The sequence below is a fragment of the Antechinus flavipes genome, chromosome 1 (genome assembly GCF_016432865.1).
Source record: "Antechinus flavipes isolate AdamAnt ecotype Samford, QLD, Australia chromosome 1, AdamAnt_v2, whole genome shotgun sequence".
Taxonomy (NCBI): Eukaryota; Metazoa; Chordata; class Mammalia; order Dasyuromorphia; family Dasyuridae; genus Antechinus; species Antechinus flavipes.
In genome coordinates this window covers 478,750,881-478,763,528 of record NC_067398.1, presented here as the reverse complement: position 1 = coordinate 478,763,528, position 12,648 = coordinate 478,750,881, and the positions used below count along the sequence as shown (strand labels likewise).

The following is a 12,648-nucleotide window of genomic DNA, read 5'->3' as shown; positions in this document are numbered from 1 at the left end:
AGGCTTTGCAAAACCCTGTCCTTTTTCTTATTATACTTTCATCAATGATGCCTTCAATGCCTTTGAAGATTATTCTCATTTTTAAAAAACATTCTAGAAGTATAAAAGTAGGCAGATAAGTACATATTGATTACCTTTCTTAAAGGTAATAGTAAAGTCTAATATTTTTCATAAATCTTTAATATTCTCTCTTCTTTCAGATACCTTATTAGTCACCCCTGACTTGAATCTCCTCTTTCTACTAGGTATAGTCCAACTGTTCTTCCCAGATGTTTTCTTTGAGTACCATTCTGCTTCCTCAAACCACAAATTTGCTACCAAAAAGAGTTTATTATAAACATTTTATGGATCTCTTCTATTTTAAAAAAATTGGAATTTTGTCTGTCTAGCTTTAATCTTAAATGCTCTGGGATGTTTTTGCTTAATTGAACCTTTCACTAAGCTTTCTTATAAATTTTACTTTCTCTAATGCTTCTTGCTCTTTTATGAGGCAATGTCACTCTTTCTTAACATCCTCCTCCATAAGATTCTACAAACAAATTTATAGGATCATAATGTCATAGATTTATGGAGAAAGGGGCCTCAAAAGTCAACCTCTAACAAATGAGGTAACTGAAGTCTAAAGACGTTAGACAAGCCCTATATCATATTATTAAGATTCAGAAGTAGAATTTGAAAGCAGGTCCTCAGACTTTAGAAGCTGAGTTGCCCTTGGAGGCTACATTTTTTGCTTGTCCAGGAGATTGTGTTTGCTGGCTGGGATTTCCAGGCTTAAACTTTTAGTCCCTTGTTGTGGTGAATGATTTATATCAAACTTTTTTGGGAAAGGATAGTAATCCTTTTTGTTTATTTTATGTTTATTCTTTTGTCTATTTCCAATGCTTCGCCATCAAAAGCTTGTTTAAATTGGTCAGGTTGGAGTAGTTCTCTGCCCTGGATATTACATGTTGCAAAAAAAAAAAAAAATGAATCCATCCATCTATCTATCTGTGTGTATGTGAATAATATATATTATATATGTACATATATACATATACATATACATATACATATATAAAATATAACATATACCGCAATATATACATAAATGTATACACATATCATACATGTAACATTTACTTATCTATAATATTTATTTGCTATGCATATATATATACACATATTTACTCATATATATTTACTTATACACATTATATTACATATATATAATATTTACTTTTCTAAGGTTAGACTTCATTGAGAAAATGACACGAATTGAGTCTTAAAGAAAGCTGCAGGTTCTATGAGAGGAACATTGGAGAGAATGCCTTCCAGGCCAAGGGACAGCCTGTACAAATTCACAGAGATGAAAAATAATATGCTACAGACTAGGAGCACTAAGTAGTCTAGTTTAGCCAGAATGTGGTTCATGCAGGAAAGTGATATGCAGAAATGAATCTGGAAAAGTAGGCTGGATCCCACTGATGAACGACTTTAAATCTGAAACAAAGAAGGTTGTGAGGGCAAAAGGGAACCACTGGAGATCCTTGAGCAGGGATGTGGCTTGATTAGGCCTGTGCTTTATCATTTTGGCAGCTTTGTGGAGAATAGGTTAGAGAAGCTAATAAATTAATGCCAAGGGAACAATTAAAAATCTAATACATTAGTCCAGGTGTAAGAAGACAGGGCACTAAACTAGCATGGTGATTGTGTATGAATGAATGAAGAAACATTTTTTAAATGCATATTATATGCCAATCACAATTATATGCTGGCACAATTTTTGCTACCCAAATTTTCTGAAATTGTCTCATCATTTCTTGCATATTCTGTTATATTTATAGTGCCACATATTTGGGGGTTTTTTTTTTTTGTATTTGTTTGCAAGGCAGTTAGAGTTAAGTAACTTGCCCAAAGTCATACAGCTAATGAATATTAAGTGTCTAAGGCTGGATTTGAATTCAGGTCCTTCTGACGAGACTGGCGCTCTATCCACTGCTCTATCAAATTGTTCCATGTACTGATATTTATTAAATCATCCCCCTAGTTATCTAAGAGGAAATCTAAAGCACCTCCTTTGATTCTAGTTCTTTCTTTTCATCCTCCATTCAGAATCAGGACGTTGGTTTTGCTTGTGGCAGAGGACTATATAGGGGGGATATTTCCTCCTTAGAATTATCCTTTCTCTTACTACCTCCTCATTCCTTTTCACCTCTGTTTGATCTATTTGTGCAACAAATTCTGTGTGTTCTCAACCCTCATTTTTTCTGTTTCAGATAATAGTGACATTCCCAAATCCTTTCTTCTATGTACATAAGCTCTTTTAACATGCTCTAATTATGAAGAACAGCAAATTCCGTTTCCTCCTTTTGCATTCCCTCCTTTCACCCTCCCTTCTCCTTCTCCTCTTAAAACCCTTAGAATAGAATTGTTCAGCCATGTCTGATTCTTCATGACCCCACTGACCATACCATGCCAGTACTGAACATGGAGTTTTCTTGGCAAGGATATACCATTTCCTTCTCCAGTGGAGTGAGGCAAACAGAAACTAATTGACTTAATTTTCTCTGTACCCTTTGAAGACATTAAAGTTTTGAAGGAACACTTGTTTCTTCTTCTTTTAAAATGTTAACACTACAATATCATTACTACTCCTTTCAATTGCTTAAACAACTTTACTTTAAGAAGTTTCCTTAGGCTTATGTTTTTATTTCAAAAATTCTACTCAGCTCTGGTCTTTTCACCTAAAATGCTTTAAAAGTCCTCTATTCCATTAAAGATTCCCTCCCCTCATCATTGTATTATCCTAACCTTATTTTCCTTTCCATTTGATTGTACAGATAGATTAGAGGAATGCCATAAATATAACACACCTGGATTTCAGTGAGGGATTTGGCAGATTCTCATGATATCCTTATGACAAATTGGAAAAATGAATGGTTAATGGTACAGTTAGTTGGATTTGGAACTGGATGAATGACTTGAACAAAAGATTGATGACTAATGGATTCGGTCAACTAGGAAGGAAAGAGTAAGAATACTACATGGTTCCACCCTTGATTCATTTCTTTTTAACAATTTTTAACAGGGACTTAGATGAAAGTATATAAGGTATGTTATAAAATTTGAGGACATAAAGAAACTGAAAAGATAGTTATTAAGTTGAATGATCCAGAAAAAAAAAATTAGCTCAACAGGCATTTGTTCATCTGAAAAGGAGCCTAGTATTTTAGTGTATTTAAAGTTCAATATGAGTCAACAGTGTGACATGGCAGCCAAATAAAAAGTATACTAGAATCATAGCATTGAAAATTAGAGAGGTGAAAATCCTTCTCTGGATTCTGCCCTATATAGGTCATATCTTTAGTGTCATGGTTTGACAAATTAGAATGAGTCCATAATAGAATAACTAGAGAATAAGATAAGTCCATTATAGAATAACTAGAGAATAAGATAAGAGATGTTAAAACTATTCCATACCAGTATTAAGTAAAGAAACTATAGATTCACTTTAAAGAATATTTTTTATTTTCCTTCCAATTACATGTTTAAATTTTTTTTATTTTTGTTTTTTAAATTTTGAGTTCCAAATTCTGACCCTCTCTCCATCCCTCTCCTACCCTTTCTCTGATACAGTAAGCAATCTATTACAGGTTATACATGTGAAATCATGTAAAACATATCCATATTAGTGATTTTGTACAAGAAGACTTAAAGGAAAAAAGAAGGGAGGAAGGCAGAGAAGAGAAAGAGGGGAGGAAATAAAAAGAAGAGCTTCAGTCTGAATTCAGACAATATTGTCACGTGTCCTTTGGGATTGTCTTGAATCGTTGCATTGCTAAAGTCATTCAGAGTTGATCATCAAACAATATTGTGACTATATATAATGTTCTCCAGGTTCTGCTCATTTCGTTTTGCATCTGTTCTTGTAAGTCTAAACTCATCTTACTTGTTATTTTGTATAGCATAATAAGCCCAGGCATAAAGAATGAGATTATAAACAACTTAGAAGAACACAAGATAGCTTATTTCTCAGACCTGTGGAGGAGGAAGGAATTTATGATCAAAGAAGAACTAGAGATCATTATTGTTCACAAAATAGAAAATTTGGATTATATCAAGTTAAAAAGCTTTTGTACAAACAAAACTAATGCAGACAAGATTTGAAGGGAAGCAATAAGCTGGAAAACATTTTTACAGTCAAAGATTCTGATAAAGGCCTCATTTCCAAAATATATAGAGAATTGTCTCTAATTTATAAGAAATCAAGCCATTCTTCAATTGATAAATGGTCAAAGGATATGAACAGACAATCTTCAGATGATGAAATTGAAACTATTTCTACTCATATGAAAAGGTGTTCCAAATCATTATTGATCAGAGAAATGCAAGTTAAGACAACTCTGAGATACCACTACACACCTGTCAGATTGGCTAAGATGACAGGAAAAAATAATGATGAATGTTGGAGGGGATGCGGGAAAACTGAGACACTAATACATTGTTGGTGGAGTTGTGAACGAATCCAAAGTGATCTTAAAGGAAGGAAAGGGACCCACATGTGCAGATATGTTTATGGCAGCCCTTTTTGTAGTGGCTAGAAACTGGAAACTGAGTGGATTCTCATCAACTGGAGAATGGCTGAGTAAATTGTGGTATGTGAATGTTATGGAATATTATTGTTCTGTAAGAAATGATCAGCGGGATGATTTCAGAAAGACCTGCAGAGACTTACACAAACTCATGCTGAGTGAAATGAGCAGGTCCAGGAGGCATTATACACTTTAACAACAACACTATATGATGATCGATTCTGATGGACGAGGCTCTCTTCAACAATGAGAGAATACAAATCATTTCCAATTGAGCTGTAATGAACAGAACCAGCTACACCCAGAAAAAGAACACTGGGAAATGATTATGGACCACAACATAACATTTCCACTCTTTCTGTTATTGTTTGCTTGCATTTTTGTTTTTTCTTCTCAAGTTTTTTTTTTTTTACTTTCTAAATCCAATCTTTCTTGTGCAACAAGATAATTTTTTAAATATACATAATATATTGTATTTAACATATACTTTAACATATTAAAACATATATGGGACCTGCCATCTAGGGGAGAGGGTGGAGGGAAAGAGGGGAAAAGTTGAAACAGAGGTTTTTGCAAAGATCAGTGTTGAAAAATTATCCATGCATATGTTTTGTATATAAAAAGCTATAATTTAAAAAAAAAAAAAAAGCATGTGAGGTCATGTAAAAGAGAGATTAGATTTTACCATAAAGAAAACTTGAATTTCTTGGTTAAATCATCTCCTTCTCAATAATCCAGAATCAAATACTGAGTTTGACTTTCTCTCTCCTTCAACTTAATAAACATTTATTATTATCTTAATAACAACAAGAACAACACTAATAGCTGGGTTCTGTGCTAAACACTTTACAATTATTATCTCATTTGATCCTCACAATAACCCTGAGAGGTAGGTGCTATTATTACCCACAGTTTACAGATGATAAAAGTAAAGTAAACAGGATTTTAATGACTTGCCCAGAGTCGCACATCTACTAAGTGTCTGGGCTCAGATTTGAACTTGAACTCAGTATTCTTGACTGTACCTCTCGTACTGAATTCACTGAGCCACCTAGCTACTCACTATTAAGCACTTAGTGTTTATAAGGTACCTCCTCCGCATCCAATTAGCACCCGAGTTCTAGTCATTTTGCTTCAATAACATCTTTCAATTCCATCCCTTTCTCTTCCTTCACATCACCATTACCTTCTTTTAGGCTCTTACCATCTTTTGCTTAGACATTGAAATTGATTTCTAAATGGTCTCCCTTACTTCCCATTTATTCCCTGTTGTATTCATCTTTCACAGAGTCTTAGATATTGACCCCGGTCTTCTCATTCCCAATCCACTACCCTGTCCATGCTGTCCAAAGGTTCCTTTAAGTTTTCCTCCTGTGTATAATAGTCTCAGAATATAAAGTTCATTATTCTAAATATAGATTCTAAGACAGCACAGTAGCTGTAAAATATGTAAGAAATTAAGATGAATTTATAATGACCCTGAGATACAAACTGAATATTTGTTGTAAGGGAAATCTTTTTTCTTTGTTTCATTTGCCTCTTCTAAAAATCAAGGGTTTTCTTTCTGGACCCCCAAAACAAAATTTCTGATTTGACCTTAGCTAATCAGAATTTTAAAATATTATGCAGTATTTGTCAAATGATGATCATGACTAGGTAAAAATGTGAATTTGTTAAAGTTTTATTGGTTTTCATGGGGTAAACACTGAAAATAGAGCTTTTATTTATTATGGATTAAACTAAGTACAAATGAAAGATTACTATTGTTGGAGTACTGCCAACATTGTTATTTGGGTTCAGTTATATCACTTTTTAAATTTTTCAAGCCTCTAATGTCTTCCTCACTTCCTTTTTATGTGTTTTTAAAATGATTTCTCTTCTGATATTTCACCAAATAGAAAGCTAGAAGGAAAAAAAAAAAAAAAAGGAGATAAAACCTCAAAACACCTGTTTTGGCTACTTTTTTGTAATAAACCTAGAAAAAACTAACACTAAAAGGCAGAAGAGTATGATATTCAGCATCACTTAATCAGCCCTTTCAATTGTGTCCAAATCTTTGTGACTCTATTTGGGGTTTTCTTAGCAAAGATATTTCATGATTTGCCATTTTCTTCTCCAGCTCATTTTACAGTTGAGAAAACTGATGTAAAAAGGGTTAAATGACTTATCCAGAGTCAGACAGCTAATAGGTGTCTGAGGCTAGATTTGAACTCAGAAAGATAAATCTTCTTGATACCTAGACCTGGTACTTAAAGGCATAAAAGTTTAATGTTCAGCATTAATTAATGTTATTTATTATTAATGTTAATTATTAAATTAAAATTAATTTTCATTTTTGTTCAGTCATTCTAGTTGTGCCCAATTCTTCATGACCCTATTTGGGATTTTCTTAACAAAGGTATTGAAGTGGTTTGCCATTTCCTATCTCATTTTATATATGAAAAAACTAAGGCAAACAAGGTTTTGCCTTTGATTTGCCCAGCAGCATACAACTAATAAGTGTCTGAGTTCAGATTTGAACTCAGGAAGATGAATTTTCTAGACTCCAGTCCCAGAAATATAAGACATAAGAGTTTAATGTCAATTCTTTGAATCTTTCTATTGAGCCATATATTTGAAGTGATATAGTACATAACTAAAGCAATTTGTTAAATTATTATTTTATTATTATTTTGTTATTATTAAATTATAGAGTTAATTATCTATAGATTAGAAAAGACTTGTACTTTGGGAATCTAGCAGAGGTCACAGTCCTATAATTGATACAATAATTGATACTTTCATCTAGTTACCCAATCTTTGTATATTTCAAATTAAATATTTATAAGGCAGAAATTAAATAATCATAATAATCTGATGCATATGTAGTCATTTAATGTTTATAAGCACTTTATGTATGTTTACACACCTAGGATTATACTGTCCTAGATAAAGAGCTAGTGGAGAGGGAGTTGGTCCAGTCCATTTATTTGAAAGATTAGGGGCCTAATGGGATTGCCCACATTGTTTAGAAGGGATTTCTAAGGCATAGTAGGAAAGAGTGACTTTCTAAAGGTCAAAGGACCTGAGACTTTTTTTGATTATGGTTTTAAACTCTCTATTAGACCAGTAATTCTTTTTTTTTTTAATATTGATGCAAAAATTTTATTTTTAAAATTTTTTTAATAATAGCTTCTTATTTTCAAAATATATGCATAGTTTTCAAGGGTCATGCTTGCAAAACCTTGTATTCCGAATGTTTTGTCACTCCCTTCTCTCCATCCCTCCTACTCATCAAGTAATTTAATATATGTTAAATGTGCAATTCTTCTACACATATTTCCACAATTATTGTGCTGCACAAGGAAGATCAGATCAAAAAGAGAAAAAAATAGGGGAAAAAAGCAAGCAAACAACAACAAAAATGTGAAAATACTATGTTTTGATCCACATTCAATCCCCACAGTCCTCTCTCTGGGTACAAATGGCTCTCTCCATCACAAGTCTATTGAATCATCTCATTGTTGAAAAGAGCCAAGTCCATCATAATTGATCATCTCATAATCTTATTAATTCTGTGTACAGTGTTCACTTTGTTGTACTCACTTCACTTATCATTTATTATAGGACAATAATATTCCATAACATTCATATACCATAACTTGTTCAGCCATTCTCCAATTGATGGGCATCCATTCAATTTCTTGCCACTACAAAAAGGACTGTTACAAACATTTTTGTATATGAGAGTCCTTTTCCTTTTTTTATGATCTCTTTGGGATACAGACCTAATAGAGACATTGCTGGATCAAGGGTATGCACAATTTGATAACTTTTTGAGCATAGTTCCAAATTGCTCTCCAAAATGGTTGGATCAGTTCACAACCCCACCAACAATGCATTAGTGTCCCAGTTTTCCCACATCCCCTCCAACATTTATCATTATCATTTTCTTTTCCTGTCAGCTTAGCCAATCTGACAGATATGTAAACTTCAGAGTTTAGGCCAATAGTTCTTAAGTTGCATTCTGGCAATCCACCTCCAAGTATCTGAATTGTTTTCTTATAATAGTAATTTTTATGACTGTGTCTGTACTCTGTTATATTTTGTTTAAGTATGTGAATTAGTTAATATTAATAATACTAATATAAGTAGAATATGTTAAACATAAATATATTCATATAAATATATGTGCTAACATATATGTTGAAATATATGTTAATATATCTTAATATATTTACGTTACTATATGTTGGATATATTAATATATTTTGTTAACTATATGTTAAAATATTTATAATCTCATTTTTTTTTCATCAGTATTCCCATATAATTTTAGTAATGCTAAGGAAGGGAGGTGGTCAATAAAAGGTATCATGACAAATGACAATGTGTGCATTAAAGAGTCTTTAAAAGTTTGTTTGTTTTATACATGTCCACATGTACAGTACAAGTCAGAATAGTTTGACAGCTGGAGTAGTATCTAGAGCATTTCACTTATCTGGCTAGTGATTATTAGCCAGTTTGGACCACAGACCACTTTAGTAGGCCTAACGACTCCTGGACTATCTTATCTTTCTCCATATTGCCACAACTCCCCACCTGCCTAACTACAACTCCTTCAGATTTAGTACCTGTGGTTCCACTCCTGTATCATTTCAGGTTGTGGGAAGTACAAGTGGAATTTGTAGGCTCTCAGCCGGCAGTTATTTGGGTAATGAAGAAGGGAAAAAAATTATGACCACTGTTGGCATAGAACTCAAAAGCTGTTACTGAATTTCTGGTAGTAAAATGTCTGAGTAAACTCCATTTCCTTTATTCCCTGGGTCTGTCACCCAGAACTGACTTAGAATCTCATACATGCTATGATATATCTCATCCTGGTACTTTGGATCAATGTTTAGGCCATTCCTAATGAATTGCCAGTTCAGAACAAATTGCTAATTATAAATTCTTTTCGGGCAGGGATCTTTTATATTATTTTTTATTTCCCTCTCCCCACCCATTCACCCCCAAAGCTCCTAACTAATGCTAGGTGAGAAAAGAAGGCCTTCAGTAAATTCTTATCAGATATTTTCCTTGTGGGGTTTCATCTTTGCCTCTCCCTCAACATTTAGCAGAGTATTCCCATGCATAGAGCAGGTTCCTATTGAATGAGTCCACACCAAGTGGTTTCTCAGATTCCTTCCCATTCTCCTACTCTGATTTATCAATTACTAATTAAACCAGAACTGCTAGAGAGCACAGTGGATGCATCTCCAGGCCTGGAGTCAGGAAGACCTGACTTCAGATATGACCATAGACACTTACTATCTATATAATCTTAGATGAGTCACTTGAACCTGTTTGCTTCAGTTTCCTTATCTGTAAAATGAGTTGGAGAAGGAAATGGCAACCGATTCCAATATTTTTGCTAAGAAAACCCCAAATGGCGGTCACAAAGAATCAGGCACAACTGAAATGACTAAATAACAACAAACTCAATAAACAACAAGCAAGACCATATCATTTTGGAGCAAATAGGGGGCACAGTGGATAGAGTGCCAGACACGGAGTTAAGAATAATTATCTTCCCGCATTCAAATCTGGCCTTAGACACTTAACTAGTTTTGTGAACTTGGGCAGGGTACTTAACCCAATTTACCTTGGTCTCCTGATCTATAAAATAAGTGAGAGAAGGAAATGTCAAACCACTCCAGTATCTTTATCAAGAAAATCCTTAACAGGGTCACAAAAAGTTGAACATAGCTGAAAATAAGTGAACTAACCCATAAGAAAATTTGAGTATATAGAAATTAGGTAATTTGCTTAAAATTACACAGCTAATGAACAACAGAAGAAAGACTATTTCTTTTCTCAATCTTGCTACTATTGGGCAGTCAGTTTTACCTTAAGGAAAATGATGTTCCATGGGCTCAAATGTCATCCAGTTGTACTGAAAATGTATACCTCTAATCACAGAGGAAAGCTGTGTGAGGATCATATGGGCAGTTCCGGAAAGCATGTTGGAGACCAGGAGTCCAGCTCCTTGAGTGTTCAAGACCTTAAACAAAGTTTTTATTTCAAAATTTGAATTAAGGTTCTCTGATTCCAGAACCAGGGTCTTTTCCTCAATAGAACAGCAAAATCCATCATTTTTACTGGGAAAACACACTAAAAATGCATATTCTTCTGAGTCATCACACATCCAGTTCTTCTCAACCAACACTAAATACAAAAATGAAAACAAACAAACAAAAACCAGTTTGATGGTGCATTGAGCATCAAGTGTGGCAACAGGAAGATCTGAGTTCAATTGAAGCCTCAGACACATACTCAAGGCAAGCCACTTACCCTCTGTTTGCCTTAGGTTCCTTAATTGTAAAAATAAATTAATAATGGCACCATCTCCCAGGGTCATCATGAAGATAAAAAGAGAGAATATTTTTAGAGTGTTAAATACAGTACTTAATGTATAATAGATGCTTAATAAATGCTTTCCTTCCCATCCCTTTTCTTCTTTTCTTCTCTCCCTCCCTTCCTCAAGAAGTTTTCATTCAACCTATATATTAGTCTACAGTCATTTCCATTCTTCATATGGATAAAGCCACCCATTATTTTTAAAATGCCAATCAAAGCACCCTACACAGATTCTAAACTTTTAAAAATATATTATGTTTTTCATGCTTGAAAAATCAGGGCCCAAGCAACCTGCCATCAAAACCAGTTTAAAAGAGGCAATGTTATTAGTAGTTAAGAGACAATCAGAAGACCTGAGTTCAAATGTGATGCCATTTTATTACAGGGGCCATCAACTAATCCTCTGATTCTTCTTAAGATTTCTTTTCTTCATCCATAAACTCCTGGCACTGCTAACCTCCTAGGGTTGCTGGGAGGGAAGTGCTTTGTATACTTCAAAGTACTGTATAAATAGGATTTGTTATTATAGTAAAATACAAGTGCAATTCACTTATTTTTTCTTGGCCCTTTTTCTTTGAAGAACAATAACTTAAATTTAAGTTCAGGGAGATGCTTATCATACCCACAATACTTTTTGCTCCTTCTTTAAAGACCTACCTTACAAAAGGATGTGAAAAGGTAGTTTAAAAAAAAATCTCAGCTGTGCAGTAGTTAAATGAAACAAATAGCATGCCATTTTCCAAAAATAAAATGTGTGAGTGTAGAAAAGGCATGTCTCAGGTTTTTTTTGGCATCCTTTAGTTGTCAGTTTAAGCCAAGACAGATTGTTATTCCTTCCTGCTCACTGATATTAGAAAGTTTACATGTAATATTGCCTCTCTTTTCCTTTTATTATTTTTGGGGGGTGCAAAGAGAAAATACGATTTTTTAAAAAGAATAAAAACACATTGTCTGTGCAGTGGATATTGTCCTGTTAACATCACATTGAGTTAAAAAGATAAACAACAGGATTAACTGTTTACTTTAAGTGAGCAAAAGTCTGGTTGTTTTTCAGGAGAAGAACACAATGTACTGTTGTATCTGGTTTCCAGAGTTGGTGTTTATCATAATTCCTCGCACTGTGGTTGGTAGAGTTCTGGAAAGGATCTCTGCCCCACCCACTTTGACTCTTTCTCTCTTTTCTCTCTGTTCTCTCTCTCTCTCTCTCTCTCTCTCTCTCTCTCTCTCTCTCTCTCTCTCTCTCTGTCTCTCTCTCTCTCTGTCTTTCTCTCTCTCTCTCTTTGTCTTTCTCTCTCTCTCTCTGTCTTTCTCTCTCTCTCTCTCTCTCTTTGTCTTTCTCTTTTCTCTCTCTCTCTCCCCTCTCCCCCCTTTCTCCCTCTCCTTCCTCTCAGTTTTTCTCTCTATGTGTGTGTCTCTCTGTCTCTTCTCTTCTCCTCTCTTTTTCTTCTCTTCTCTTACTCTCTCTCCTTCTCTCTCCCTCCTCCTCCTTCTTCCTTTCTTTCTTTTCTTCTCTTCTTTTCTCATCTCTTCTCTTCTCTTCTTCCTCTCTCAGTCTCTGTCTCTCTCCTCTCCCTTGCTTCTCTTTCTTTATTCTCTTCCCTTTTTCTCTAACTTCATCTTCCTACCCATTCTTTTTTTTTCCGTTTTTTCTTTCTTTCATCCTTTCTGTTCCTTGTCCCCCTTCCTCATTTTGAGTTTT

At 34.2% G+C, this 12,648-nt stretch overlaps 1 protein-coding gene across 1 annotated transcript in view; it reads left to right on the top strand.

Annotated features, from left to right (window-relative positions):
- SPIDR (scaffold protein involved in DNA repair) overlaps positions 1-12,648 on the top strand; it is a 531,639-nt gene that overhangs the window by 377,492 nt on the left and 141,499 nt on the right. The window lies entirely within an intron of this gene.